General features: G+C 39.3%; 1 protein-coding gene and 1 long non-coding RNA gene across 5 annotated transcripts in view; one reads left to right on the plus strand and one right to left on the minus strand.

The window, feature by feature from the left end:
- The window catches only part of LOC105490833 (semaphorin 6D), a 591034-nt gene that overhangs the window by 189297 nt on the left and 376254 nt on the right, over positions 1-25483 (minus strand). The window lies entirely within an intron of this gene.
- Positions 4922-12467, plus strand: LOC105490827 (uncharacterized). The gene is made up of 3 exons (XR_011625426.1): positions 4922-5042; positions 10965-11102; positions 12385-12467. It is a non-coding gene; the product is annotated as an uncharacterized lncRNA (long non-coding RNA).

The following is a 25483-nucleotide window of genomic DNA, read 5'->3' on the forward strand; positions in this document are numbered from 1 at the left end:
TAGGAAAGGTAAATCTGATCATATATAATTTCCATGTTGATGCATTTAAATGTCAAGTAAGACCTTTGTGCAGGGTTTGTTACAAGGTGACACATCTGCTGTATTATGTGAGGTCACATCAGGTTTCATTTGGATGTTGGGAGAAGATCTGACTTGACATAAACAGATGCCAAACAAAGCATTAAAGCAATTTCACCAGTGCTTTTGTATTAAGATAGGCAGAGACAATGGAGACCTGCTGCCTGCACACATTACCTAAATCTCTGATGCCTGTGGGGCCTTATCAATATCTCTTCCTCAATATCCCCAACATTTCTGAGTAGAATCAAGAATCACAGCCTTGAAAGAAACTTCAGTAAGTCACTTGGTCTAGAAACCCTGCAGCAAGGTGACTGCTTAAGAGTAGCATGGTCTGGTTTTCCAAACTCATTTGTTGAATGAATACATGCATGAATGAAAAAATTATCTTCACCTTCCATCCCCAGAAGGCTGCTTTGCCCTGGGGGTATGAGAGGAAATGGAGAGTCTAGAGAGGCCCCAGGGGTTTAAAGCCCCATCCATTCATTCATTTTTTATTTGTACCCTGCCTACTTCTAAAACAGATTTAAGGCAGTTTCCAACAAAAGATACCACAAATAAAGAGCCTTATTCTCAATCATCCCTTGCAGGGTGTTATTATCACTTTCACGATCATCAAACACAAGTATTAAATGGCTATTTGCATGCGATGCTATGCCAGGGGCTGAATAAATCAGGCAGAGCCAGGTTCTGACCTCCGTAAATTTCCATCCATTCAATTTGCATTCATTCACTCTTCCCCCACCCCCCTCCAGCCCCGGGATGGAGTTTTGCTCTTGTTGCCCAGGCTGGAGTACAATGGCATGATCTCGGCTCACTGCAACCTCCACCTCTTGGGTTCAGGCGATTCTCCTGCCTCAACCTCCTGAGCAGCTGGGATTACAGGCGTCTGCCACCATGCCTGTCTAATTTTTGCATTTTTAGTAGAGATAGGGTTTCACCATGTTGGTAAGGCTGGTCTCAAACTCCTGACCTCAGGTGATCCATTCGCCCCAGCCTCCCAAAGTGCTGGGGTTACTTTGGCAAATATTTATTCAGCACACTACACATGAAAGTTCTGTTAGGGAGTGTGGGGGGCAAACATGCATCACATGTGGATCTTGCCCTGCCCCCAATAAGTTTACAGACTACTGTAGAGGGCCGGGCAAGGGCAGGTGATAACGATGTGTGTGTGGATAAGCCATAGATGGGATCCGTGCTGTGAGCTGGTTGCAGTGGGAGAAGGACAGAGGAGACTGCACTTGCTCAATGTGTCCGAAAGACATCCAGTCTAAAGTAAATCAGGATGCAGGCAAAGCTGTGAAGAAGAAGAACCCGACTCTCCCAGTAACCTCTTTGACCTCCAGCTACTCTCTGCCTTCTTTCTCCCCTGATCTCCTCCCAAGCCCTAATGCTGTCACAGCTGCCACGCTTCCCCTTTCCCGAAGACTTGTAGGCCACCATGGCCACATGTCCCGGAATACACATTCCCATTCCTATCCGTGTCCGCTCTCTGCGGGCCATCACTGACAGCCGGGATATGGAGCCCTGGTTTAAAATAAGGTACAAATAACTAGTCATTGTTTATTGCCAAGCCATTCCTAGGAGCGACTAATTTTAAAAGACAGCTATGTCTGGGCACAAAGGAAGCAATCCTGATAAAATACGTGGCTCCTGGAGACCACTTGTTGGGGTGAGGGCTTTGTGGTTGCCTTCAAATCCAAGACCCAAACAACTTCCAGCCCTGACTACCTATAAGGCATGGAATCCCCAGAGAACATCCTTGAATGGTCTCATGAGCAGAAGATGCCCCTTGCTCTGAGGCCAGACTCTAAGGAGCAGAAAGAACCTCTTCAGCTACAGTCCTTCATTCCTTGGAGCAGTAGTTTTTGAACTTTAGTTTTTATAAAAATCACTGGGGAAGCTTGGAAAACTGCAGATTCCAAGGCACCATCCTAGAAACTCAGTTTCTACAAAAGGTCTAGAGTGGGCCGTGGAACTCACATGTTTAACAAGCATCATAGCTACCTCTGCTGCATTGGACTTAGGGCCATCCTTGGGATATATGGCCAAAGGGATGTACATCCTAAGAGGAGGTCCAGAGGGCACATCTTGGGTCTGTCTTCTTCATAGATTAATTCCTAGCACTGAGAATAGTGCACAGCTATCATGAGCTATCCAGTAAATATGTGCTGATTTGATGAATGAGTGAATGTGGGCTTGCCCTGCTTCCTGGAATCCTGTGGGAGTGGAGGGCTTAGCAGTATTTTGTGGCAAATGGTATAGCTTTGTAAAAGGCATAAAGGTCTACGTGAAAGATTCAGGATTATGCAGATGTGGAATGAGGCAGTGGAGAACAAGTCTGTAGCTGAGGGTAGGAATCACTTACGGATCTTGTGCTGCCCTGGAGAGGCTTGCAGGCTGAGGGTGGGGGTGGGATTGGGAAGACATGCTTTGAAGCTCAGCCTAAGAATCATAGACCTGTTCAGTACCTCACCACTCATCGTCTCCTCCCATCTTCTAGAGACAAGAGACATGGAGGGCTGCAGGCAGGACTGTAGGACTGAGGAGGAGCAAACGACGAGTAAGCTCAGGGCTGTGGGTAGGGCACACAGGGCCACCTGCTCCAGACCCTCACAGGACACCCAGCAGCCTCTTCACACCACACCCTACACGCAGCTGCCTCTTTTGCTTAGTGTAGAGCAGAACGCCAAATAGCCTGCTTTTTGCCAAGGCATTTACCCTGTGGCATTTAGCCTATTGTCAAGTTAAATTTATTCTTCTGTCTTCCGACTGGCTTTGATAAAGAACAAGTGTCAATCCATCTAAGAAAAGAAATTCCACAACTTCTTTCAGTTGTGGGACTCATTGTGCAGCCTTGTAATCCACTGTCAAGGGATTCTCATGCCTCGTGTCTCATGTCAGTTAGTGGGAAAGCGTGGAGCACTCTGGACATTCACTGACTGCATCACTGCACTCCTCAGAAGCCCTCCTCATGGGTGGTAGGTCTGGGCACCGGCAGTTGCTTAAGCAAGACTGACTGTCTTACAAATCTTGCTAGCACCTCTGATGGCTCAGTTGGCATTTATCTGGCCTATTTTTCTCTCACCAGTGGAATGAAACAGGACATTGGACATGGCCTGATTAAACTGGACTTCTGTCCAGTATCATCATGATTTTAATGGATCCAGAATCTGTTTTGGGACAATCTGGGAAAATTTCCCCATCGATATCCTCTTTCCCAAGAGTTCAAATGAAGGACTCATCTAGGAATGGCTGCATGTGTATATCTGTTCCCATGAGGAAAGATATGAGACCTAGAATCTGGCTGGAGACATGACCTTGGGCATGAATTGTACACTCTGTAGACCTCAGATGTTCATTTGTAAATAGAGCAGGTGCTTCGATCAGTAGTGGAAAAAGTCCTCCAATGGCTTCTCATCACACTTAATCTAAAATTCCTATGACCTATAATGTTCTGCTATATCTATATGAGTTGAAACTCAGTTACTGTTCTCACCCCCCTGTTCTTTGCTCTGGTCCTCTTTGTTCCTCTAACACTTGAAGCTTATTCCTGTTTTAAGACCTTTGCATCCCTTGCCCCCACAAATCCCACCATCACTCCTCCTAGAATGCTCTTACCTACATTTTTGCATGACTGGCTCCTTCTTGTTATTCAGGTGTCAGTTTAAATGTGACCTCAGAGAGGTCTCCTTGGCTACCCTATCTAAAGAAGGGCCTCCCCACTCCATCCAGGTACTTTCAACTATGTTCCCTGATTTACTTTTCTCAAACTATTTCCCATTACCTGGAGTTATCTTGTTTATTTGGGAGTTTGCTTGTTTATATGTAGTTCTGCTATAACGTGACATATGTGTTCCTAAAAATCACTATGTCACATGAAACTGTACTACGTAAACCAGAGGACTTAAGGGGAAAATGGGGTTGGGGGCCCAACATGCAAAAACTTCATCAGGGACACGTTATGAGAAAAGATGGCAACAATAAAAATGATAGCACAGTTTTATATATGTTAAGTGATCAAGATACACGTAAATACTACCGTACCCTGAAAAAGATCTGAAGTTTGCTTGTGGGGGCAGGGATGGGTTGCAGCCTGTCAGTGATTGTAATGTGACAGAACAAGGATTATGTGAAAATGGATCAACAGTTGTAATGCCAGATGTAGATGGATGTGGCTCATAGTAACGTGGAGAACGGAGGAAGCTGGTAGATCCTTAAGCATGTCCACTCTGTATATTCCTATGTGACTCAGGTCAGCTGGGTGCAGTTTTCTACCTTGCAGTGTTTCTCACGGACAAATCATGCATAAGCAAACACAAAATTCACATTACACCCAAATTGTTCCCTAATACATTGCATTGAAACAAATTCATGTTTTCAAAGCAAGCATTACAGGGGATCTGATAGCATTTGTTTGCTCCACTCACTTGAATTTAAGCTCCATAAGATCAGGTAACTTCTGTTTTACTCATTTCCACATTCCCAGCACCTAAGCAGCCTGGTGTATAGTGGGCTTTTAATCAATAATTGTTGAATAAATGAATGAATGGGTTTTTTTTTGTTTTTTCAACATGCTTCTCTTTGCATATGGTAGTGATACACTTTCAATGGTATAGTAATCTTTATAGGTGTGGTAGTTGCTTTTGGTGAGAGGTAATAGAACACAAAGGGTTTCAACATTACTGTGCTTGTGAAGACAACCACAAAAATGAAAAAACAAAACAAATCTATTGCAGGTGATTCAGCTATCTACCTAGGTCCTTCCATCTTGCTAGCCACGGGAGAAGGTCTCTAACTGTGTTCATTACAAAAACATGATTTTGACTATCGATTGCTTTGCAGAGTTCGTGGAAAACCACGGATGCCAGTATAACCTGGAAACCCTACATGGAGCACAGTGCTGTGTGGAAAGGCTTTTGCAGCTCATCCCATTAAGAAGAAAAGGAACCTCAAGTCTAAATGTAAGCAGGCAAGTTTGTCTGGGGAATGCTCGCTCCTGTCCCTCTTCTCCATGTAAGTGTGTCTCAGACCTAAAGTTTAATCAATCCCTACTAACTCAGAGAACAGAATTAGAAGTAGCTTTGAAAGGTCATCCCAGACAGGTGGGTTATGTCATATTTTTAAAGAGTTTGAAAATTGTTTAAATTTCAGAGAAATTTTCTAGCACTACTATGTAAAAGGTCAGATCAGAAAGTCCCCAAAGAGCTCAGGAATGCTCTTTCCTTTAAATTTTCTGATTTAAATTCTGAACCTTAGAAAATGTGTCTGAAAATGCAAATGTTGTGGTTGAGTAGCTTTAGTTTATCAGGCAAAATAGGGAATATTTTGTGATGATTCTTTACTTCCTCAGTAACTGCTCAATCTTATGGAGAGTTGAGTGGAGTGGCAAAGTAATTACATGGTGAGTACCATATATTTACGATTATTTATGTTTTCTAGATTGGAGTACAGGATAATTATTTTTGGTCTTATTAAGTGCAAATTACCGAGTAGTCTTCAGGAACATGTAATTACTATGTACTGTAGTCACATGCCACTTACCAAGCAAAATGAATGCAGTGAAAATTTTATTTAATACAAGCAAAATGATGCATATGGTTTTATGAAGCAAAGTACGGAGGCCTACTTTCCTGTCTTGGGAGAGGAAACAGAAGCAGTCCTTCTTAATATAGGGCATTTCCTCAATTAACTACATCAACTCTTTGCAATGGTTGGTGCTCATTAAGAATACAGATGTCTGGCCGGGTGCGGTGGCTCACGCCTGTAATCCCAGCACTTTGGGAGGCCGAGGTGGGTGGATCACCTGAGGTCAGGAGTTCAAGACCAGCCTGACCAACATGGAGAAACCCCATTTCTACTAAAAATACAAAAATTAGCTGGGCGTGGTGGTAGGTGCCTGTAATCCCAGCTACTTGGGAGGCCAAGGCAGGAACCCGGGAGGTGGAGGTTGCAGTGAGCTGAAATGGCACCACTGCACTCCAGTCTGGGTAACAGGGTGAGATTCTGTCTAAAAAATAAAAAATAAAAAAAAAATTCAGATTTCTGGACACTGAACTCACTCCTACAGAGTGTAACTTTCAGAGGCAAGGCCCGAGTATCCAGGGGCTTCATATGTACACCACAGTGAGAATACCTGCCCTACGTTCATAAAATGCTCTGACCAGTAGAGTTTCCTCAAAACACAACAGGGAGAATATTCTGGAACTTAAGAAAATGGGGTCCACATATGCAAGATAGGTGGCGTGTATTTTTCTGTTTTTGATTATTTCACAAGTTTGTGTTACTCCTTTTAGATTGTACTTTGACAAGTATCCTTAATCCCAACTCTTATAAAGACACAGATGTGTTATTATATGTTGTTTTCTATTACACATAGATCATTTAGTTATATCAAATGGCTGAAAATGTATGCCACATAGGTACACATCCATAAAATGCTCTAACAGGTAGAATTTCCTTAAAACACAACAGGTAGAATATACTGGAATTTTAAAAATGGGGTTCACATGTGCCATATAGGTGGCATATATTTTCCTGTTTTTGATTATTTCACCAATTTGGGTTACTCCTTTTAGATTGTACTTTGAGAAGCATCCTTAATCCCAACTTTTATAAAGACATGGAAGTGTTATTATATGTTTTCTATTCTACATAGACTATTTGGTTAGATCAATTGGTTCAATTTAGTTGAGAACTTTTAGAGTTCAATTTAGTTGAGATTTTAGAGTTTAGTCAATGTGTGCTCTTGTACATCCATGTGCACACACATAAACAGACACAAAATCTGAAGAAACAGTAGTCCTCAAAAGACCAGACACTAAATAGGATTTGACTCATGATCAGAACAAGGGTAAGCTTTTTTCCACAGATGTTTACTAAGTACTTACTTTACGCAGTGTAATTTTATTTTCCTATACTCACTCATTCAGTAAGTCTCATTGATGTCAGACTCATTTTCTGAGTTGAGATAGTTCAATGAGATAGTTAACATCACAAGATTTGGAGTCAGAGAATCCCTGTTCCACTATATACTAAGGAGGAAACCATGGGCAAGTGACCTCTGCAGCTCACTTTCTCCATCTGTACATTTGGGATAACAACAGTGCCTATCTCAGAAGGTTGCTTGGAGGAAAAAATAACATCATGCATCCAGAGTGCTTAAAACACTGCTACTAACTATAAAGGTCCTGCAAATTAAGCTATTATTGATGTAATAAACATGAGAATACTATATTTTTATGTTTGGCACTTACATTTTCTTCCACATGCATATTCTGAAAAGAAAAAATCAATAAGACTTTTTTTTTTACACATATCTTCCCTCTCACTTTTGAAAACTCCAACCACACTGACAGGCAAGAGTAGAACATGCTTTGTCCTTGCTGAGGCAGAGAACAGGTTAATTTTCTGACTTCAACAGAAGCCAGCTGGAGCGGCAGACTGTCTGCTAATGGTAAGGGAGGGAAAGCAAAAACTAATTTTAGCCATCATTCCTCAATCACTGTCCAGTTCCCCCTCATACTTCTCCTTGCCCTACTCCCCGCATCCTCCCCGGACTGTGAGGCATAAGGCTCTTTCCCCAGGGCACCTTCAGCCCCTCGAGGGAGGGAATAATTTTACAGCAACCCACTGGCCTCTTCTCTTGAATTAGAGATGCTCATGTCCCAGCTTCAAACACATCTTGAACGCCATAAATTCCAGCGTTCCATCACTAGCAAATTATCTCTGTCTTTTTATCAGAGGCACTCATGCAGCATGTGCCTTTTCTGCCATCTTTTGCTGAAAGTGACTTTTTCAGAAACGTGAAACACTGCTGTGGAAAAATCTGAGAAAGTCCAGATACAATTTAACTTGGTCTTATAGTAAACAAGGATGAGGGAAGCAAAGATGAATGATGATTGCTAGGGTGAACCCATATGCTTGCATAACTTTCTTCACCCTTGCTGTTAAGGCAAAATATCAGGGGAAAAGGAGAGAAAATTATGCAAGTAAATATTATATTTCATGAGCCTGACTTTCTGCTATGAGGACTGTGAAACAGAAAATATATTTGTGAAATGCAAACATTTTTTCACTTACTAATGTTTCTAATTAAGGAACAAATTCCTACTCAAACAAAAATCCCAGCTTGGGGAATAGAACATAAACAGAAACACAATTAATGCTTTTGCTGACAGCAGGTTTCTTCTGTATGTAATAGCAAGCATTCCATGTGTGCCTAAGTAGCAAGATGTATTTCTGTAGGCACACAAACATACATGCGTATATAACATGGGCAGAAGCAAGGAAAGCTCAAAGAACAAAAGGAAACATCTAACTGCTCAGATCCGAGAGCCACATAAGGCTTATTTTGTTCTGGATAGATAAGCAATGAAGAAAAGATTTGGAAGACATAGTCTGGACAGAGAGAGTATTAAAGAGGATTAGTTTACCAAGCCAGAGAAAACCCGGCCTGGAAGGATTCTGCTAGTGCCTAGCCTGGGTCCAAGGAGTGAGTATTGAATAAAAGAAATCTTAGAATTATAGGACTATAAGAGGCCTTAATAGTTCTCTAATTCAATCCTAGATTTGCCAGCAGAATGAATGCCTCAGTGACCGCTGGTCTGGGAATAGTGATTTAGTGCAGTTGAGCTGCCTCTAATGGGCTAGGCTCAGACAAGGGCATTCCTTACCTGGGGCTACGCAGGATGTCAGCAAACCCAAGTTCTGAGACAAATTTATCATAGGCAGGGAGCTGATCAGACCATCCCACCTGTCTTTCCACCATACTCAGTCATCAACAACTTCACTTGGGGTATGGGCTTGCCTTAGCGCCAGATTCTGTACTAGTCCCCACTCCTAGGTACTGGGAGGTTCCTTGGCCTCCTTTGCCTGTGATGGGAAGATATGCTGGGGTCAGCTGCATTTGGATTGTGGTCTTTCTTAACAAGTCATTTTGGTTTCTCTTTATTTCAACTCTATATCTCCATCACTCTGCACTTTAAAGATAAATTCCAATATAGTTTCTGAACATTATACAATTCATAATTTCATAAAATTACATTTCATAAAATTAAGTGCAGGTAATACATTGATTCCTAAAACTTAAAAGAAAAGTCATGGTCAATTAGTAATGCTGTCAGGAACTTTCATTTAAAGGAATATCATTGTGAGCCATTTTGTCATATAAAAACATTTTGTAATGCAAATATCTCATTTGGGTAAATCTAGAATTTTCTCTATCATGGCTCCTTATCCAGCCAAACCAGTAAAACTGGGGAGCAGAAAAGATGGTCTGTATTTTCAAATAATATGTACAGAGCACCTACTACATGTGCATTTCTGTTACTTTTTAAAGTGGCATACCGTCATTCCACTTCCATACCTACAAAGGAGAGATACCACAATGTTTTATTGATTTTTAAAGAGATCACCTGGACACCACTCAAAGCCCTTACTGTGAAAGCACCGAATTCTTTCTTTTTCTTTTTCTTTTTTTTTTTTTTTTTTTTTTTGAGACGGAGTCTCACTCTGTCGCCCAGGCTGGAGTGCAGTGGCGCAATCTCAGCTCACTGCCACCTCCGCCTTCCGAGTGCAAGTGATTCTCTTGCCTCAGCCTCCTGAGTAGCTGGGACTACAGGCGTATGCTACCATGCCTGGCTTTTTTGTAGTTTCAATAGAGACGGGGTTTCACTGTGTTAGCCACGGTGGTCTTGATCTCCTGACCACGTGATCCGTCCGCCTCGCCTCCCAAAGTGCTGGGATTACAGGTGTGGCCCACTTCTTATACTAGCCAGCCCCCATTCAAGCTGCTCCTTCCTGCACCTTCCAACCACTGTGCCCTCACCCTACCCTATATGTGGGCTTTACTGTGGCTTCAGCTATGACTCACCCTTGAGTCTCTTATTGACCTTGTTTCTACCCCCTCCCTGCCTAACCACTTCGGAATATTTTCCTCTATTTCAGAAAGGCCACGTGTTGGGAGAAAGTGGAGTATCCTCTGATCCTCTTTCAGCAACCTCAAAAGAATTAAGAGACAGAGTGGAATAGATTGTTACATAATTGATACAATTAATTTGTTTCAATGAGTGAAATGACAGTTGTGTCCCTGATGCCCTTGTTTCCATCAGCTCAGTGATCTGTTCCCAGATCTGGTTTCACTTTATAGGTCTAACTTAACAAACACCATTTGAAAGTCCTCTCATTTTGTAAACACTGTGGTATTGTATTTTTGTGTCAAAAAGCTGACAATCCTTTGGTTTTTACAATTTGAGCCAGGATTTGGCCAAAACTAAAACTGATCAGTCATTTCGTAGGTAGATCAGTGTATTCAGACCCAAATAAGACCAAAGAAAAACTACTTTAGGAGTATTGATTATACTTAATAGAGTGGGGAAATGAGGAGGTAGCAGAGACCTGAGAATGAAATCAGGCTTTATCCAAAAGAACTGAGATCTTAATTAATAATTGTTTTATTTAAATGTGCCACATGTAAGAACATCATATAGCAATACTGGAAAGTGTTATATATTACGGCACAAATAAGCAGAGGTTAAAACTATGATAATAGTATTTTATGTTTCTGCATAGGAATGTTTTGGTCTCAAAAGGTAACTATTCTTTAGAAATGCCTTGTTTTGTCATGAATGGGATTTCTCAGCATTTTACCTGTGCATACAAGATTCTGCTAAATTCTTGCTGAGGGTTCGCTAGCCTTGAAAGGGAAAATCTGCTTCCTTTTGGGGTGAAAAAGTAATAGAGTTGTTGCAATTGATGTGCATATAGAATTTTATATCAATGCTCCACATTGGTTTCAATCAAATGGGAGAAACAATTCAGGGCCTGGGGCATTGATGGAGTAGATGCATCAGTCCAGCCCATTGAGGTTTCCCTTTCAATTCCAGAAGAGCCAAGTCATAAGTGGATGAGGACAACCAACCTGAAGTCTCAGATCAGCCTGCAAAATCCAACAAGTTCTTGCTAATGACAAAGATAATTAACAACTACGGAGCTTACTGATGCACAGCTGCTCAACTTTACAGGTCCTAATATTCTTTTCATCTTTATAGATGACAAAAGCCAAGTGAATTTTCTAGAGGTACACAATAAGTCATTGGCAAAACCAGAATTGAAACCCAGCTGGCTTCACACCAGAGCCGAAGTTCTTACCTGGATCCTATGAAATAACAACAACCTCATGAAAATGGCATACTCTGTGGGAAATCAAAGTCTTGTGGAAAGAACAGCCCAGGATAGACTGGCTTTGTCATAGAAGACTTGATGGGTTTGCACTGAATAGACATATTGATGTACAGATGGCATCAGAAATGAGGGATATGTTGAAATCAGAAGTGTGGAGTAGGATAAAGTGACTTCCATGTCATTTAGATGTCAACATCATAAGATTGAGTGTTGATAGCTGCGACAGATGAAAAATAAAGTTGAAGAGGCAGGGCTGATTTCTGTGGAAATTTCAAGCCAGGCTAAGTTTAGACTTGGCTTATTAGGTATAAGGAGTCCAGTGATCGATTGTCAGCATGGGACATGCTTTAATAATGGCGATTTAGGAAGATTCAGTGCCATGTTAACTACGAGAGATGAAAGAAAGACAGACCAGCAATGATGCACCATGGTTGTCTCCATGAAACTCAAGATGAGCATCTGGACTAGGATGGTGGCAGAGGGAATGAACAAAATGGGATGAGCTCTTAAGATATTCCCAAGGGAGAAATGATAGAGCTTAACTGATGGATGTAAGGGTCACTTTAGAGTGAATATAGATCAATATTTAATTCAATGGAAGTTTGTCATGTAAAAATAATTCTGTGTTCTGGAACTTTTGAATAACTTCTTTAGCATGCATTTCGTGACGAAATCTTACCTGTTTCATAAGGTTTAATTTTCTTTTAGCTTATTTTCTGATTTTTTTTGTAGAAAAAACACTTTGTGAGTTGTTTAAAACAAATCTTATTGATATTATTTTATTTTTAATTAAGTATTTTGTTCAGTTCAGCTGTTGATTTTTTTTGTTGTTAAGTCAAAACATTTGAATGATTTTTATTTTTTTAATTTAACTTACAAATTCACTTTTGCCTTCACTATTTTGTGCTGGTTGTTCCTTCCTGAGTTTAAGGTACCTTAGTCTTACACTTTTATTTCTTTGTATCACACACAATGCTTACCAAACTGCTGGGCACACAGAACATTTATTGTCATAGTGATTAATTTGCTTTTAAAAATAAAGCTTAATTTTTTCAAGTGTCAAGCATTGAAAAATATTAATATTTAATATTTTTTTAATGATCTGGTTTTATTCACCTTTAGGAATTAATTCCATGAGGACAGAGCCTGCATATGTGATATTGCTTCACCCTTAAAATCTAACATAGTATCTGGCAAAAGTTCAAAATACATTCATTGAACAAATAAATGATTTATTTGCTTGAATAAATATTTTATTTCAAAAAATAATAATTCCAGAGCTCTGAATAGGTTAAGATTTCCTGGAAAAGCAGTAGTACACATTCTGCGTTTGTATTTTTCTTGTATTGGAAGAAAGTATTGTATATATGTGTTTGTGTGTTTGCGTGTATATGTGTGAGAATGCATGTGATTTGATTCTTAATATGTCAGTAGAGAAATGCCTGTTTCTGAAGGCTGACCCCAGCTATCAAGGAAAGCAGGAGAGAGGGTGGTAGGTAATTTCTGAACAGATGGTGGCAGAGGCAGACCCATAAAAGAAGGGCCAGGCTCTATCACAGTTTCTGTGCTGAATACAGAAGCTGCCATCTAAAATAAAACATTTTGTTTCAAAACACCGACAATAGGAGGAAAACAATTATAAAAGAATTTAAGGCACTGTTGTGTATGTATGTTATATTACAATAGGCGACTCAAAACATCACAAAGACTAATACAAAAATAATTTATTATATAAAAATAGCTGATATAAAAAGTCTTTCAAAAATTGAAAATGACCCATAAACCTCATTTAATATACATTTGATCAGAGGAAACTAGCCACTATTACAGACACATTTTAAAAAAGATTTTAGAACTAGTTATTCCCTAGGGATGACATCTAATGCAGAGATGATCGTACTGACCCAATGGCCTTTACTTTCAGAAACCTGTACTGCTTCGTGATCAAGGAGGTATTTCCTAGGCTGAAATTTTCAACCTCATCTAGAGTCAGAAGTGATGTTGATCTAAACCTATGACAATGTGTAATTTGGCTTCTGTTTCTATAATACTTTAAACTAAGTACTGGATAGGAAACTCAATTCCAACCAGAAAATAATAGGTTTTGTTTTTCAAGGACTTTTTGCCAGAAGAAAAAATCATCTCTTTGTTTGTTTCAGGTAATGATGAACTAAAGGACGTACATGTACACACAAATATCACATGCACACAGACACATATGTGTATAGCCAAATTTTGAGACCCCGCATTTTCATAATTTAACCAAAACTTGGGCAATTTCCTATTTTGTACCAAAAAATGATCTTGCAAAACCTCAATATCTGTGGTTCCCATAATCATTATCCAATGAGGCCTACAGAACTCTAAATATGCCTAAACCACAGCTGTTAAGTAAAACTTTTAGCAGAATGTTTTCTACAGTGCTTTTTCAGGAAACCATCCCAGCCACAAAATAGTCCTCCGCATCAGATATTTAGCTTTCTTAAACCCGGATTGAAGATTGATGATGATTCTGGGATGTTTTAAAATCACTCTATAATTGTAAATGGTTAATCAAATTCATTGCAGAATTCAAAGACTTACCCTTTGACTTAATGTACTGCTCTGGACTCAAGAATGCTCTAATCAGACAGCAGAGCATCTGTAATTGGCATTCTTGAGGCCAATGGCCATGGCAGCCACTTGAATAAATTCCAGGAGCATTAGCCTCTGAAAATATTCCTTGTTTTATTTTCAAATGCTTTCTTCCAAATTGGGCTCCAGAATTATTTTTTTTCTTTTCCAGTTACAGAGTGAGTACAGCTATGCTCTTAATATTGGCCTCAAATATATTTTAAGCAAGTGGGCAGAAGAGTAATTCTCCATCAGAAGTGAACTCATGACCCTGTCAATTAAAAAAAAGTCACAGTGAATGTGTAAGATAAAGACTGAGCCACAGCTTGCAGGCAGGCAGGAGAAGAGTGGGGAGCGGGGGAGAATTCAGATCAAGTTTGCTATTTTGTAGCATTTTGTATTACACAGTCTGAAATGTATGTCAGCTTTTGGATCTATTCATAGAGTCTAAAACTCCCCAGCCCTAGATGCATATTTGGGAGAGCCCAAAAATGTCTGCACCTCAGTGACTCTTTTCAGATTATCTGAAACATATGGAGTGTTTTTCACAGCATCAGGCCACTCCATCACTTAGACACTCCTGGCCTCTTCTAACCCACTAATGCATTAGGTGGGACCTTGCTGTGTCTTTTGGCCACAACTTAATCATTTGGGATGGCACAGTCTGGGAAGAGCTATAAAGTACCCTGATTTGTCTTGCATTGAGGGACAGCCTCCTGGACTCAGGACTGAACTGTGCATGCCTTGGGTAGTGGAGGGAAGATCTTACTGACTGGATGAGGCTGGCACCGGGCCTGCTGGGGTGTAGCACTGGGGCTGACCAGTCCAGGCTGAGAACAAAAGCAATAATCCAATTAGAGTTCCAAGCCCTTTCGATGAAGACACACTTAGGGAAATCTCAGGTGTCAAGTGGTAAATACTTGAGTTTTTTTTCAAAGATAAATTAAAAAATAAAAAGTCAAAAAGAAGTTTCACCAATTGTGACACATTTAAATATCAACCTTTAAACTAAACAAAAACATTGAACACACACAAAAACCTCATGTAATTGTACCACTCACAAGATGATTATAAGATTTACAACAAAAAGCTTGGTGCAGGTGAGTAATGGCCCAGTGGGCCACCTACATGCAGTGCAGGACATCTAGCCTGGAACCAGCCTTTATAAGTTCACAGGTCTCCACATTTCCTCAATCACATGGCACAAAAGATCACTGGGGCAGTCAGAGCAGGTGTTGAGGATGTCAGAATGGGGTGGGGCAGCGCCAGATTTTGAAATTTTTTGATTTTAATAAAAAGACTTCACAGTAAAAAGAAAACCAAATGAAATGCAGGGAGATATAGCTCTAGGTCAGAAATTTCAAATCTTTTTGTTTGAGATGGAGTCTCCCTCTGTTGCCCAGGCTGGGAATGCAATGGTGTGATCTCGGCTCACTGCAATCTCTGCCTCCCAGGTTCAAGCAATTCTCCTGCCTCAGCCTCCTGAGTAGCTGGATTACAGGCACCTGCCACCCTGCCCAGCTAATTTTTGTATTTTTAGTAGAGATGGGGTGTCACCATGTTGGCAAGGCTGGTCCTGAACTCCTGACCTCAGGTGATCCACCCGCCTTAGTCTCCCAAAGTGCTGGGATTACAGGTGTGAGCCACTGCACTGGGCCTCAAATCTTTATAAAAGGATCCATAGCAAGACAATTTACTAAATTATTAATTTATGTTTATTTCCCTCACTGCATTTCCCTTTTCCATTCCAAGAAAGTGTCCAGCTTCTGTATTCCTTTAAAGGTGGAAGTAGTCGGTCCTGGGCAAGTGAAGTTCCAAGACTAGAATGGGAATGTGTTTGGGGACCTACAGGGTGCCCTAGAATGCTGTCGGGTCCTCTGAGGGGAATTGCTGTGTGGTCCCCTTGGTTGGCTGGACCCAAGTACCTGTTCTCTCACTGCTGAAAGTGTCCTGTGCCCGAGGTGGTTCAGGATCCACGGAATGACCTAAGGGCTCACATCACCTTGTATGAAAAGCATATCAACAACGACCATGGGCACCATAGGCCACAGTCTTCTCTTGAAAGGTTTTGCTTTGTAAGACCCCTAGAAACTTGTATGCTTCTAGAGGACAGAGGGCAGGGCAGAAAGGGAGAGCCAGTAATAAGAGATACTGAATTACCCAGCAGCGAGGTGGAATGGAGATGTAGAACCAGAATCACATTTAATTTAATTTTGAAAAAAATGAAGTCATGTGACATTTCTTACAGCTTCATGTAACAGGTGAAAATGTATAGTCACCATAAAGCCCTATACATTTTCTTTAATGGAAACCTTATTTCCAGGTCCAACATGAAAACAGATCAAAGTTAAAGCCTTTCAAACTGAAATGGGTTCTAAAGCCTGAAGCCCCGTCTCCTCGTTTTCCCAAACAGCACCCAAGAAGCTTCATGAAAGCGTTGGAGGTCCATAAAGGTCTGTAGAATTCCAGAGAGCACAGTTTGAAAACTGCTGTTCTACTTAGCATCCATTAGTGGGGAATTAATGATGGCCATAATAATAACATACTGCTCTATAGTTTAAAAAGCACTGTTAGGTGTGTTAGCTCACTTAGTATCTGCAATAACCTAAAATAGAGGAAGTAGATATCCTAATTCTTAAGATGAAGCAACTTGCCCTAGGCACAGTACCAGTAAGTTTGGTGCCTATTTTTGTTGATTTTTAATATGGGAAAATAAAACAAAATATGAAACTGACTGAGGACACATAATAAATACTTATGTGCTCATCACTAGAACTGAATGATTAACATTTTGTCATATTATCTGAGATGTAATTATTAAAGAAATAAAAAATTATAGAAAAATAATGCTATGCTTTCCTCTCTTTCCTTTCCTTTTCTGCAGAGGAATCAATAAAACTAAAGTAATGTAATGTAATGTAATGTAATGTAATGTAATGCAATGCAATGTAATGTAATGCAATGGGCCAGGTACTTGTTTTATTTACAAATGATATATAGAATTGCTTGTAAACTTGCATTGTCACTCAACATTAAATCACTTTTACTATATTTAATAGTACTCCATCACTCGATCACATTGTAATTAACTTATCCTTCCTTTTACCAATGGACATTTGGGTGGTTTATGACTGTACACTATTATAAGCATTGCTACAAAGATGATCATCACCATAACGGAAATAGTGTCTATAGAGGAAACAATGTTATTACTTTGGTGCAAAAGTCATTGAAGTTTTTGTCATTAAAACAACAGCAAAAACCGGAATTATTTTTGGACTAAGCGTAACAGTTTACAGGTTATCGATAAACATAATCAGTTTTATCAGATATTGCCACTTTGGTCTCCAAGTTACATCTCTACCAGCAGTGAATACAAGCTTTGATAAAACTACATTATCTCTGAAATTTGAATTGCCTAGTTTTAAAAATTTCACTGGGGTTAAATAATAGCACTTTGTTGTAAATAGAAACTCTCCATTACTAATGACATTGAACCTTATTTCATGCTTATTGGCCATGTGGGTTTCTCATTCTCGGGATCGCCTATTTAAATTTTTTGGTAGATTTCTCAGTTGGTTGTCTTTTCCCTAGTGATTTCAGTTCATTCATTCTTTCACGAATTCATTTGTTCATTTATCTGTTCAACAATCTCTTGCTGAGGGCCTACCATATCCCAAGTCTACTTTTAGGAGCCTGTTGAGTCCCATACCTGGTAAACTTTAGTGCAGGAAGACAACAAGAAAGTAAGCAATAAGCATATACTGTAATATTAGACAGTGATAAGAACTAGCAGGAAATACAAATTGAAGGAAAGCAGAGAATAGTGAGAATGTGTGTGTTCACATACGAAAGAAGTGTCCAGGAATGGGTTTTCAAAGAGGTCACGTTCTGATGGAAACCTAAATGAGAGAGGGAAATCACTTCGGGAAGATTTAGAGGAAAAGTATTCCATGGTTAGGAAATGAGAGCAAAGATCATGAGGAAGAAAGAATAATTTTGAGATATGAGGAACACTAACTAGTATAATCATTTTTTTCAACCATGTACTATGTCCTTTAACATTATTTGCTAATTTGCTTGAAGTTTATTTATTTGAATATGCATACATATTTTTCCTCACTATTAAATTTTTCTTAAATTTTCTAATTTGTTACTCCTAACATAAACACCAGGGTTCAAAGCGAGGGTTTCCAATGTAAGATTTCACATCCTTTTTGTTTTATCATGTTACCTCTCTCAAATAACAATGGAGAATGCAGACCAAATATGCAGAACATTATAATTAAAAGCAGAAGTTTATATAAAAACTCTTCAATGGGAAAGTCTCTGATGAATTTTTGAGCCTCCTCTAAGACCTGTCTATTCTTTCATGCCATTCCACAGCCACTATAAATTCTGGTGGCAGAATAATTCCAAACAAATTTCAGCTTCCAACAATGACCTGTTTTTGAAGAGTAAAGAGAGGCTGATATTTTCTCGTCCAAAGGAGCAAAAGGTTAGGCTCATTCATTTTCTTTTCTCTGTAACACCCTCTTGTTTTCTTCTTAAACAAACAAAGCAAAAACATCTTCCGTCTTCCTTCAGAACTCCTCATATTTTTGTCAGGACTGTACGGTTAGCCAGTGTTAAACACTATCACATGATAGGTACTGGAAGCAATACTTTCCATGCATTAGCTCACTGAATTCTCATAACAATTTCAGGAGCGAGGTATTCATTGCCCTTTCCATATGTGGAACTCTGGTTGGGGAAGGTTAAATGACTTGCTCACAGTCATGCAATCTGTAAGTGGTACAGTCCAGATTTTCTAATCTCTAAGGTGTTACTAATTTCAAAGGAGCTCCAACTTAGCATAAAGCAAAAATAATCTAAGAAGCTCTTGAAAATGACTCTATGTTCTTCGTCACCGTGGGAAGCCCCAGGGACACACTTCTTGTCCCTACAGATGTTGGAACTCTCCTTGGGCTCTGAATACCTGATGCATGCACATTTTGCAGTTTGAAGCTCACTTGGTTCAAGTGAACACACCCCAGGCTTACTTTGTCATTGTCTCTTCCTCTTCCCCATTGTCGGCCTCCTACCGTCTCCACTCATTACTACTGGAAGAAGGGATCTCCCTCTTACTCAACAAGGCCAAAGTGGGCCTAGCATGAATCTGTCAAAGCAGGTAGTGACTCAAACACTGGGATCCAAAGGCTTTGGGAATATCCTCTGACTCTTGTGAATCCCAGAATCACACATTTCAGTGCTGGCAGTGACCTCAAGGAATGACCTCATCCAGACATCTGCTGTTGTCAGTTGTCAGACATTATCTCAATTTTGCTGATGAGGTAACTGGTACTCTGGGAGACTATGTGACCAACTCAAAGTTATATGCTAGGAAAGTAACTGTGAAGGCCTATATCCCTATATAATAAGCTGCTTCTTTCATTACATGATTAGAGTCTTTCCTTGGGGTTTTGCGATGTTTCAAAAATATTTAAACTTCTGTAACTCAGTCGTAAATTAAGGAAAAAAATTAAGTAGTGACAGGATGAACACAGAAACACCAAAAGTGAAGGGAGAGAGGTTCTAAAACTCATGTGCAGGGATGAAGAAGATAAATTTTGCTGACTTCCTGCCATGTACAGAATAAAATATATTTTGCATTTCCAATTCCACTTTTCTGGAATTTTACAATGATAGAGGTAGAGAAAAGAGAAGGGGAGAGGGCAATACATTATGTACTACACATTTGTATCTCATTTAATTCCTCCTCATCCCAGAAACTTAAGAAGTAGAAATTGGCTCCCAATCCTTTATCTACAACCCTTGTGGTTCGATGCCTCCCAGATTCAGAATTGTACAGATTTTAGAAAGGCAACAGAGTGCATGTATCATATATTTTAAAACATCCTCAACAGAACTGAAGAAGGATATTTCCCTGACCCCTTTGCAGGACTTGTGACAAGGGTGCCCCATTTACTCAGCCCGTTGCTCTCAACTCCTCATGGGAGGGAGTGCGCGAGCGAATGAAACGGGAACTGGAATACATGAGTGCTGGAACCACCAGCTGCCCCATTCAGCACTGGCAGGGATGATCTCCACTCACTCAGACCTGCTGTGCTCCACCCCTCGCAGGAGGGAGTGTGCAGATGAGTGGGTGCAGGAGCTGGGGCAAGCGCTTTTGGGCACCAGCAGGAGCAAACTCTGTGCCAGCCCTGCAGCAGTCTTTAATGGGGTGCCTGCGACTCTTGCACCCCCAGTGGGCGTGTTACTGTGCTCTTTTAGCTCTGCCATCTTCAGAAAGGTTAACTGTTAACAGCTCAGTGGGCCCTTTTGTAACTGCACTTGCTCCCAAGCTCTTATCCAGCATCCAGGAAAAATGAGGTCGCATGAACAAATCAAAGGATGGTAAATGTGGGGAATTTTATTGCCAGTGAAAGTTGCTCTCAGTGGCAAGGGGAACTGAAAGGGAATGGGGGATATAAGTAATCTTCTCCTGAAGTCTGGCATTCTTTTCTGAAGTTATGCTGCAAGCTGTCCCTCTGAAGTCAAGCTGCTTCTCTCCAACATCCAGCTGTAGTTGTCCCGATGTCCAGATTCTTCTTCCTCTCTGCTGGCTGAGTCTGGGGTCTTTACAGGCACAGGATGGGGTAGGGTGAGGTCATGGGTGGTTTAGGAAAAGGCAACATTCTAGTGGGAAATCAGGGATATAAGTTCTCACTCTGGGTCGTGGTCTCAGGCTTTTCAGCTTGAGGGTTTCACCAGGGACACTGCCCTTTTCTCCTTAGAATTTCTCTGCCTCCTGTCCCTATCAGTATCTAGGCTAGCATCCTGTAATCAAACATAGTTGTGTTTCTTCAGCTAAAAGTATGCATATTCTCATTAAGTGGGATTAGATGAAGACTATAAATAGTCTCATATCAGTTCAAGTAAGTTCAGATCAGGTCAGGTTTTAACATCAAACAAGTTATAAAAAAAGATTCTGTTTTGAGAAATTTCTGGAATTTGCAATTGCAGATAAGGGACTGGGGATCTACATTAATATCCTGTATTCTTATCACATCACAAATGAAGAAATAAAGGCTTAGAGTTTAAGTAATTGCCTAAGTTCCCACAGTATCATCCCAGAAATGGGGCTGAAAACTACAAGCTTCAATACCACCATTTTCCTCATTACTGCCTCCAGGGAGGGGATTTCTTCTCTCAAGAAGATGGTGGGCAAGCTTGTATAGGCAGGCTGACTCCTGTCTTTGGTATTTTTAATATCTTTCAGAGGAGCTTGCATGGGCATTACGTGCATTGTACACAGTCTCAAGACCTATGAGTACGCACATTCTATGATTTATAAATGAGCATGAAGATTGTTTGGAGATGTCATCGATGTAGGGTCAGGTTTCTTTGAACTCATAATTAAATGGTAGTCAGAAATCTTTCCAAGGAAGTATGACAAAGGAGATGCTGATCACAGATTTACACTTGCAGAAAGTAGAGCCTTCCATCTGTCCGCACTGGCCTTTGTCTGGGAGCATGAAGGAAGACATGAGGGCAGTTCCTTATCTTTTGCCACAGGACATTGGCCGAAGAGTTATCTTTGGTAAAGTACAAGCTGTGTGGCTCTTTATGATGATACATAACTTATGTAAATGTGATGCTTTTATTAATTTTGTAAGTACTGGTTAAACATTTTCTACATGTCAGTTATGGTCCTAGAACACGCTGGGTATTTAAAAATAAGTAAGACTTATTTACTGTCCTCATAATGCTCTTAAAAGAAAGAGACAATAAAAGGGATAAGGCACACAAAGACTTCATTATAATACAAAGAGGAGAATGAGCAATGTAAGAAGAAAACTATAGATAAAGTGCTATTGGGAACTAATGGTATGATCATCTAATCAGAAAGCTCAGGAAGGGCTGTGGAGATGATTACTGAAGAAAGGGTAGGATTGGAGATGGGGGAGGTAGGAAGAAAGGTGTTCCTTGTAGAGGAGACATAACATATCAAGAACAGTTGGCATTCAGCCTTTTAAAAAATTATTATTCCTGATGAGAAGAGTGGCCTATATAGTGGCATATATTTATATCCCTAACTCTTCAAATTGTTTTCTTGAATTTTAATGAACTTTTAGACTTTTTAGAGGTTACACTTCAATGATTTTTAAATCATTAAAAAGTTGTACAACAGTCATTACATTCCAGATTTTAGACATTCCCATCACACAATAAAATTTCCTTGAGCCCATTTGTAATCAATTCCAGCTTCGAATCCTTAGCCCAGGCAATCACTCATCTATTGACTGTTCAGAAAAGTCAATCTATTGACTTTTCTATTGACTCATCTATTGCCTTTTCAGAAAAGAAGAAATACATGAAATACATGAGATTATACATTATGTAGTCTTTTACATCTGGTATCTTTCACTTAGAATGTATTTTTCAGGTTCGCTCGGTTTGCAGCACGTATCAGTAGTTCATTTTGCTGCTGAATGTAATCCATCGACTGGATATACCATCTTGTGTTTATGCATTTATCAATTGATGGACATTTGGGTAGGTTCCAAACTTTGGCTTCTGTGAATAAAACTATGGATATTCTCAGACAAGTTGTTTTTTGGATATATGTTTTAATATTTCTCTTAAGTAGATTACCAAATTTACTAAGATTGCTGGGTTTTATGGAAACTTTATATTTAAGTTTTTAAGAAACTAAAAAATTGTTTCTAAAGTAGCTGTACCATTTTACATTTCTACCAGCAAGGGATGAAGTTACTAGTTTCCAACTGTTGGTATCATCTGTCTTTTTTTACTACAGTCATTCTAGCATGTATCTTTGTGATTTTAATTTGCATCTCCCTAATAACTAATGATATCGAGCATATTGTCATGTGCTTATGGCCATATGGATGTCTTTTTTGGTATGATGTCTATTCAATTCTTACCAGATACATGACTTGCAAATATATTTTTCTCAGTTTCTGTCTTGTCTTTCTTAAAGCTATTGTTTGAAATGCAAAAGTTATCCATTTTAATAAATCCTATTTGTCAAGCTTTTTGTGGTTTTTAATGTTGAATATAAAACTCATTGATTAACCAAGCTTATGAAGATTTTCTCATAAGTTTTCTCCTAGAATTTTTATAGTCTAAGTTCCTATATTTTAGGTTTATAATGCATTTGAAATCATTTTTTAGCATAGTTGATATAAGGATCTACAATTTATTTTATTTTTTTTGCAAGTGGATATCTAATTGATCAAGCATTACTTGTTGAAAAGGCTATACCTTCTCCGTTGAATTACTTTTCTGCTGTTGTTGAAAATCAGTTGCCCATATGTGTGTGGGTATATTCCTTGACTATCTACTTTGCTTCATTGATTGAATTATCTGTTTTTTTGACTATATCACACCATCTTGATTACTGTAGCTTTATATTAATAATATACCTTCAAGTCAGGTAGTATTAGTCCTCCACTTTTGTTCTTTTTAAAATGTTGTGTTGTCTATTGTAGGTCCTTTGAATTATATAATAAGTTATTCAATTTCTATTGAAAAAGCCTGTTTGGATAATGATAGAGATATGTACCTTAACTTAGCACCATATACTTTAGAAAAATACTAACTTAGATTTGGTAAAACACGAGAACTTTGCTCCAATATATCTTCCTCTCTTGTGCAATTTTGTCATTATATATTGCATCTTAAAGCCCAACAGTGTCTTATTAATAAAATCTTACATAATTTTTAAAAATTAATAAAAAATTGAAAAACACATTTATAGAATTATTTATATTTACCTATATTTAACATATCCTGTATTCTTCAGTTTTTTCTTAGGATTTGTGTTGCTCTTTGTTGTCATTTCCTTTCAGCTTAAATGACTTCCTTTAATATTTGTTAGAAGGAATATCTGATAGCAACAAATTATTTCAGTCTTTGTTTATCTAGAAATGTCTTTATTTCACCTTCATTTCTGAAGGATTGTTTTGCTGGATATAGAAGATTTGGTTGACAAGATTTTTTTTCCTCTCAATTGAAGTTGTCATTCCACTGATTTCTAAACTCCACTGTTTATGACAATAAGTCAGCTGTTAATCATTACCCTGTATGTGATGGATCATTTTTCTTTGGCTACTTTCAAGATTTTCTCCTTTTCTTTGGCCATAAACAGCCTGTAATGTGTCCAGATGTGAATCTCCAGAGTATTTCTGTATGAGATTCATTGATCTTGGATCTGTAGGTTAATAATTTTTAAATTAAATTTGGGAAGTTTTAAACCATTATTTCCTCAATTTTTTTTTCTGTTTTGTATTAGTTTCCTGAGCCTCCTTAATAACATACTAGAAACTGGTTGACTCAAGCAGAAATTTATTGTCTTACAGTTCTGGAAGACAGAAATCTGAAAGCAGGTGTTGGTAAGGTTGTTTCATTATGAGGGATGTGGGAAGAATCTGCTCCATCCCTCTTCCCTGGCTTCTGTTAGACTCAGGCAATCTTTGCTTCTCTGCATCACCACATAATCTTTTTTCTACACAGGTTCTTCTGTGTCCAAAGTTCCCCCTTTCTTTTTTTTTTTTTTTTTTTTGAGACGGAGTCTCACGCTGTTGCCCAGGCTGGAGTGCAGTGGCGCGATCTCGGCTCACTGCAAGCTCCGCCTCCCGGGTTCCCGCCATTCTCCTGCCTCAGCCTCCTGAGTAGCTGGGACTACAGGCGCCCGCCACCGCGCCCGGCTAATTTTTTGTATTTTTAGTAGAGACGGGGTTTCACTGTGGTCTCGATCTCCTGACCTTGTGATCCGCCCGCCTCGGCCTCCCAAAGTGCTGGGATTACAGGCTTGAGCCACCGCGCCCGGCCAAGTTCCCCCTTTCGTAGGGACACCAGTAATACTGGACTAGGGCCCACAGAGATAATGACTTCATCTTGATCATTTGCCAAGACTCAATGTTCATATTAGGTCACATTTAAAGGTTCTGGGAATTAAGACTTTAATATCTTTTTGGAGAATAGAGTTCAACCCATAATATTCCTCCTTTACTCTTTTTTCTCCTCTAAAAATTCCAGTTGCATGTGATATGCTTGATGTTATTCCACAGGTTTCTGAAGTTCTGTTCATTTTTCTTTAAACAATTTTTTTCTCTGTTCTTCAGATTGGATAATCTCTATTCTCAACTTCATACTTTTCTTTTTCCATCTCAAATCTGCTCTTGAGCGCTTTATTTTTTTTACTTCTGATACTGTACTTTTCAACTCCAGAATTCCCTTTTGTTTTTTAAAAATAATTTCTCTCCCTTCATTGAAATTCTCTGTTCGTTGAGTTGTTGTCATTATGCTTTCCTTTTGTTCTTTAAACAGATTTATTTAGCTTATGGAACTTATTAATAAAAGCTGCTTTGAAGTCTTTTCTGCTAAATCCAGCATCAGTTTTTATTTACTGCATTTTTTTCTCTCTGAATACGGGTCTTTCCTGTTTCTTTACATGCTTTGGAACTTTTGGTTGAATACACTTTAGATAATATATTTTAGCAACTCTGGGTTCTGATTTCTCCTCCTCTGAAGATTATTTTTGTTTTTATTTGTTTGTTTAGTAATTTACATAGACTGTATCTGTGAAGTCTGCCTCCACTGT

Source organism: Macaca nemestrina, chromosome 7, assembly GCF_043159975.1.
Source record: "Macaca nemestrina isolate mMacNem1 chromosome 7, mMacNem.hap1, whole genome shotgun sequence".
Taxonomy (NCBI): domain Eukaryota; kingdom Metazoa; phylum Chordata; class Mammalia; order Primates; family Cercopithecidae; genus Macaca; species Macaca nemestrina.